We start from the raw sequence: 6,000 nt of genomic DNA, 5'->3' as shown, positions 1-6,000 counted from the left end.
GGTGGCTGAATGGAGTCAGAGTGAGCTTAAATAGACTCCAGAGGATGGTACAGGACAGGAAGGCCTGGAGCAATGTTGTCCATGGAGTCGCGATGGGTCGGACACGATTTCACAACAAACAACAACCAAAGGTGAGGAATGGGGGAAAAAAAGCAAGAATATCCCAACATACATCCAGATATTTCTGATATGAAATCTATGATTCAACAAGCCTAAAACTTGATATTATTGACTAAATTCATTGTATTATTGGAGTTCAGTTATGCCAGTGATGGGTTGCCCCTGGTTCGGACCGGTTCTATAGAACTGGTAGTAAAACTGGTGGGAGGTTCTGCCCACCGACCCCAACATCATCAGGAAGTTTCTATGCATGCGCAGAAGCGCATGGCCCGGTTGTGAACCGGTAGTAAAGGTAAGTAAAACCCACCCCTGAGTTATGCCTAATATTCAGGAACAAAAGAAATGGTTGCTTCTCCCATGTTGGAAAACACAAAAGTTAGTACATTTCAATCTGTCTCCAGTCCTAGGAAATGCCCTGGCTTGGAAGAAAGCAGAAATAAAGAAGCATTTATCTTTTCTAATACAACAATGGAGACCTTCACTGGAATTTGGACAACTTTCCCTGATTTATCATGCTTCATGATTTCTTTTTTACTAGAGTCCTTTTTCTAAACTTATTTCACATTTAGGAAGTTCCATCTGCATAGAGGATGTACAGGTAGAAGGGCAGCATTTTTTATTTGTGAAGTTTCTTTCTAAAAGGGCAATGCTTCCTTCTAACAACGAATGCTATATTTTACATATCATTAAGTTTTGTTGGCTTTTAATATCCCCCCTATTGGAATATTAAGCACTTTTAAATTGAGAGTCTAAAATGCTAAAACATTCTTTGTACCCCAATGGAATGTTGGAAAGAAATTACAATATATAAAGTTGCTCAGGACTCTTTAGTTTACTTGTGTGTCAAGAGGATAACTGAAAACTAAGTAGAAGAGGACCAAATTTTCTTTTTGGGGGAGAAAATCTGTTTGAAAATGGGGTGGTTAAAAAAAATTGTTTGAAAATGGGTTAGTGCTGATGTAATTGCAGCAGGTTTAGGATAACAAGTTTGTAACTGCTATAAAGAAGGGCAGAAGTCACTTCTTTGACAATGTTTTTTATTTTTTTTCTTTAAGTGTTTTCTGAGTTGTTTTTTCCGTTTTCTCTGTTATATTTCTGTATTTGTTTTCTAGTTCAATAAAAAAAAACTCTTAAAATACACACAGATACACTTTAAAAATGGAGATCTGGCTGGAGATTGCAGAGAGAAGAAATTGCCTAATGCATTCTTAGTGTATAGGAGAGGTAGCAGAGCAAATGCTGGAAAAATTAGAATGCTCCATTTCAAGCCCCTCCACCTTCTTTCAAGATCATGTGACCCACAGACCTAAAATTAAGGTATTTATTTATGTATTAAATTTTTATGCCATGTTTATTTTTTATAAATAACTCAAGGCAACAAACATACCTAATAATCCTTTTTGTTCTTGTTTTCTCCACAAGCAAACCCTCTGAGGTGAATTGGATCAAGAGAGTGATTGGTTCAAGGACATCCAGCTGGTTTTTATGCCTAAAGCAGGACTAGAACTCACCATTTCCTGGTTTCTAGTGTTAAAAGAAATTTCAGAATCCATTACTTTTCTTCTTTCCCTTTTTTGTTAAAAGTAATTAACTACAGATTAAATTATTTGACTTGAAGCAGATGTTTGTATAAAGCTTGATGAAAACAGCCAATTTTTCTTGTCAAGATATACATTCTTGGATGGTGAAAAACACTGACATGAAAGATTACTCAAGAACATTGCAACACAGAATTTTCCAAAGACAGACGTTGCTGATAAGATTGCATTTATTTGGGCCAGATTACTTAACCTAAAATGTAATAGTCATCAACATCTGATTAGATGGCATATAAACTAATACACCCTAATTGTACATTTAACATAATGTTTAGCATTTGCAACTTTGCCACAAGCTAAATAAAAGCATTTCACTGCCTTAGCCCTCTCTTCACCATTCTGGTGTCCTCCAGTTACATTAAACTACATTACCCCATCCAGCTCAGATGAAAGAGTTGTAATCCAACCACCTGTTGTGGCTGATAAGAATTGTCACCTTGAGCTATCCATATTTTAGCCCAACACTTTGTACAAAATAGGCTGAAGCTGAATGACATGTGGACCCAATAAAACTCTGGCCAGAGTTAAGTCAATGCCATAGGCTGTGTTCACATAGTCATACTGAAGTAACTAATCATGTTTACCCTTAGAGGCTGAATGAATTTGATCAGCCTTAACTTGTGTTTCAACCATAAGTATCCAAACACCAAGCTCACTTTTCCTGGTCTTGTTAGAAAAGCGGGGTTGAATGGGAAGCCTTTGGGGAATTCCAGAACCGTGAACTATCTTGGAAAGGCTGGGTGCACCTTTGACGTCAGACCTCAAGCTGACTCAAGAGCATCTTATTTGACAACTCTGAATATATATGCAAGTCCTGGGAGCAAAACTCCGTGGGTGAGAAAGAGAAGAATGATATAATGCCCAAGTGGCTTAGCCACGTCGATTAAAGGAAAACTACAAATTGTGAGTCACCAGAATATATATATCCTAATACTAATTCATTCGTTTCACTCAGGATACATTTGGATAGGAGTTCAGGGAGGCGATTGCCTCTGGGCCTGTGCGCTGAAAGAGCTTCCTTTTCCGCCAGACTATTCCCCAAAAGAGGGGGGCCCGACAGCAGCTAAGACGTCCACCCTCTCCCTTGGCAGGTAGTAGTTTGCCCGCCCCCTCGAGCTGAGGAACACCCGGACCCGGATTCGGGAGCTTGGCGCAACCAGACCGCTTCTGCGGTTCACAGCCAATGGGCAGCGGCGACACTCGTCCTTTTCTTGAGTGGGTTTCTCCGCCCCCTCAGTGACGAAGGCAGCGGAGTAGAAAAACGCACGGCGGACGCCTGTTTTTCTCCATCGTGGTGAAAAGCGCAAAGCTGGAGACGAAGCGCAGTGGAGAGAGGTAGCTAGTGGTTCACAAGGTAAGGAATGGGGGAGGCGAGAGAGGCTGAGGTGGCTGAACTCCCCTCTCCTTATCCCGCCAAGGCATTGCGGAGCAGGGGCGAAGGGGACAGGAAGCGAGGGGAGCTGGGCCGCTTCCTCCCCTTGTGGTTAAGGGGGCTGAGACCTGTAGCATCCAACCCCGGGGAGCTTGCGCCTTTACCCGGTCTATTTCGGCTCCACGGGGGGATTCCTCTGTTAATTTCAACGGAATGTACTCTCAAGGAACGGCGTAGGGCAGGATGATACCCTCAGCAGCCCTGAGTTTTCAGGTTGAGTTGGTTCTCTGATGTTCTCTTGCCCGTTTCCGATTTGTACACATGATTGGTGGAGGGTTGTGCAATCTTGACTCCCTCCATCAAGGATCCAGAATAGAAGGAACGGGACTTCATGGGAGTCGTGGATGAAAAGAGAACAAGATGAAAGAAAAGTACCCTGTGGCTTCTTCCTTGATTTCAGAATTGTAGGGTGCATAGTGTACATTCAGTCACCTTCCTAGGAAGTGGGGGTGGGGTGGGGGTGCTCTCTGGCTCTTCTGGATAGCCAGTCTGATCATCATTTTTAGACAGCCCATCTCTCTCTGCCATCTGGGGATGATGGAACTGGCCCATCGTATCTTCATGGCATTAAATTGAAGAAAGCTAAAATTGCACCTACCAGCAAGATCTAGTGTAGGTGTAGTGCATGGTAGTGCATGTACTGTAGTGAAGATGTAGTGCATGGGTGAGAAATCACTTGGCAATTTTGGTTTTTTCTAGCCAGATTGGGAAGATTAAGAAAATTGGTAAAGCACTTCTGTAATTAAAAGCTAACTGAATGACTTGGGCTAGTCACTCTCAGGTTATCCTACCACATAGGATTGTTGGGGAGAAAATAGGAGTCAGGAGCATTATTTACACTGTCTTGTGCTTCTTATGATATTTAAAAGGCTTATAAATTTATTATGGCATAAATGTTGTTGAAATAGAATCTGTTTCTGCAAATTTCCAAACTGTTTTCCTCTGTTTTGTAGGTGGGAAAGATAAATGAATAGAGGTATCAAACGTTAGTATAAAACATAGTTTGTGAGAAAATGAAGTTCTGGCTCAGTTGCCCACTATGTATTCTGCATTTCACAGCTACTTGGTTTTCTATTTCATACAACAGTGGGACTGTTGAAGTGGATATGAGTGAAGAAAGTTTATACCATATTAAATCTGCTTTTTAAAGTACCATTTTATACTTTGTAGGGGTTACTCTCCTGAAAACCAATAGAGACAAGGGTAACTAGAAGGTATGTTTTACTATTGTACCTCAAAAATAATTCAGCTACGATGGACTGAAAAGAGAAGTGTGGTTGGAGAGTATAGGAAATCCTAGCTGAGACAGTCTGCCTGTAAATGGGATGACTGGAGGAATTTGGGTGAACTGGCACTGCTGAAAAGAATTGGACCTAGGTCAAAATGCTTTCTCATTTCTTGGATCCATTTCTAGTGGAGAAGTGATGAGATTTGCTTTTGCTGAAGAGAATATTTTCTTAAGCTGTTCCAATCTACTTTCCCTCCTTTTTTTTACTACTATTAAAGAAATGGCCCTCCTGAACACTATTGATTTTTAACACTTCAATTTTAGGAGTTTGAAAACCGACTAATGACCTCCGGTAGTCTAAACTTAAATTCAACATTCTCATTTCCTTCTGCATTCTGATCATATGATCAGTGCCTTCTAGTGCACTTTGTCACACTTTCTTCTCTGTTGTTTGTCAAACATAGATACTTCCTGAATCTAGTTCTTTTGTGGTGAACGCAGTAGCTTTCTTCTCCTCTTTTTAGTTGCACAATATTTTATCTTTTATCATCATCTTCATCCAGTGATCTCAGCCTGATGCCTTTCAAATGTATTGGAGAATACAGCTGTCACTTCCCTTAATCAAGTTAAGGGGTTGCAGAAATTTGAGATTACTAAATCTGGACGGGGTGCTACAGCTAAAGATTGGTTGGGTCACAGCAGATTAGCATTTGTATGCAAACAAAAGATGTTTCATCTTGCATAAATACTTTAAAAAATAGAATAGCAATAATAGTTTTGAAAATTTTAGTATATTTTTAGGTTTAAAAATTATTTGCTTTGAATAAAAGTTAAAATTGAGCATTGCATATTTAAACTGCAACAAATGAGTTAAGAAACATTTGAACTATATTTAGTATAGTATAAATTATATACTTAGATTAATTCATTGATTAAAACATTTTAAACTGAATGCATCTTGTACAAGTATAGCTAAGACTGAATGGAACAGAACATAAGACTGAATGTATTTAATTTATATTTCATCTAATATCAATTCTTATTTGCAGTGATAAAAATAGTGATAATAAGTGACTTACCTAGTGAAGCATGGATACTCTGAAAATATTGAAAAATATTGTATATATTCAATATATTAAATGACCTTTAATACATTAGACTTATAGTAGAGCATACTGCATTTCAAAAATGATGCATTAGTTCTGCATAAATTCTATCAGTGCTATGAATATTTTCATTTTTATTCCAGTGAGAATCCTACCATTGTTTGATAAATGGTTTGTTGAATAAGATGCAATTACTGTAGTTGTATCCAGGAAGGCCAAAATCTAATACTGCAAACTACATTTGACATGTGAACCACACATACCTATGTTGTTTTAAAGACAAAAGGTTCAAATAGGCCCAGTGTATTGATGGGCAAAGTTCCTCTTCTTTAGAGAGGTCTAGAAGAAAAGCGTTCAAAACATCCCCAGGTGCCATTTTCTGAATCTTAAGTTCATATTATCTCCAGCTACCAGCATTAGGGTTAGGGTAAGGTTACTAGGACTGCCACAAAGAAGAGGGAATCAAATTATTCTCCAAAGCACTGGAGGGTAGGACAAGAAACAATGGTTGGAAAT

The 6,000-nt window shown here is 39.1% G+C and overlaps 1 protein-coding gene across 4 annotated transcripts in view; it reads left to right on the top strand.

The window, feature by feature from the left end:
• The window catches only part of SOAT1 (sterol O-acyltransferase 1), a 42,267-nt gene continuing 36,267 nt past the window's right edge, over positions 1–6,000 (top strand). For 2 of the 4 annotated variants that reach the window (XM_087890133.1, XM_087890132.1), the window contains exons 1-3: positions 1–131; positions 1,266–1,437; positions 1,543–3,072. The gene's annotated coding sequence lies outside the window, so the exon portion shown is untranslated. Of the gene's footprint in view, positions 132–1,265; positions 1,438–1,542; positions 3,073–4,320; positions 4,365–6,000 lie in introns of those variants that run through there. The other 2 variants (XM_060690134.2, XM_087890134.1) reach the window with 2 other exon arrangements.

The sequence above is a fragment of the Pantherophis guttatus genome, chromosome 3, assembly GCF_059756535.1.
Source record: "Pantherophis guttatus breed Tessera chromosome 3, ASM5975653v1, whole genome shotgun sequence".
NCBI lineage: Eukaryota > Metazoa > Chordata > Lepidosauria > Squamata > Colubridae > Pantherophis > Pantherophis guttatus.
Note: the sequence above shows the minus strand (reverse complement) of the source record. Positions and strands in the feature narration are given on the sequence as shown.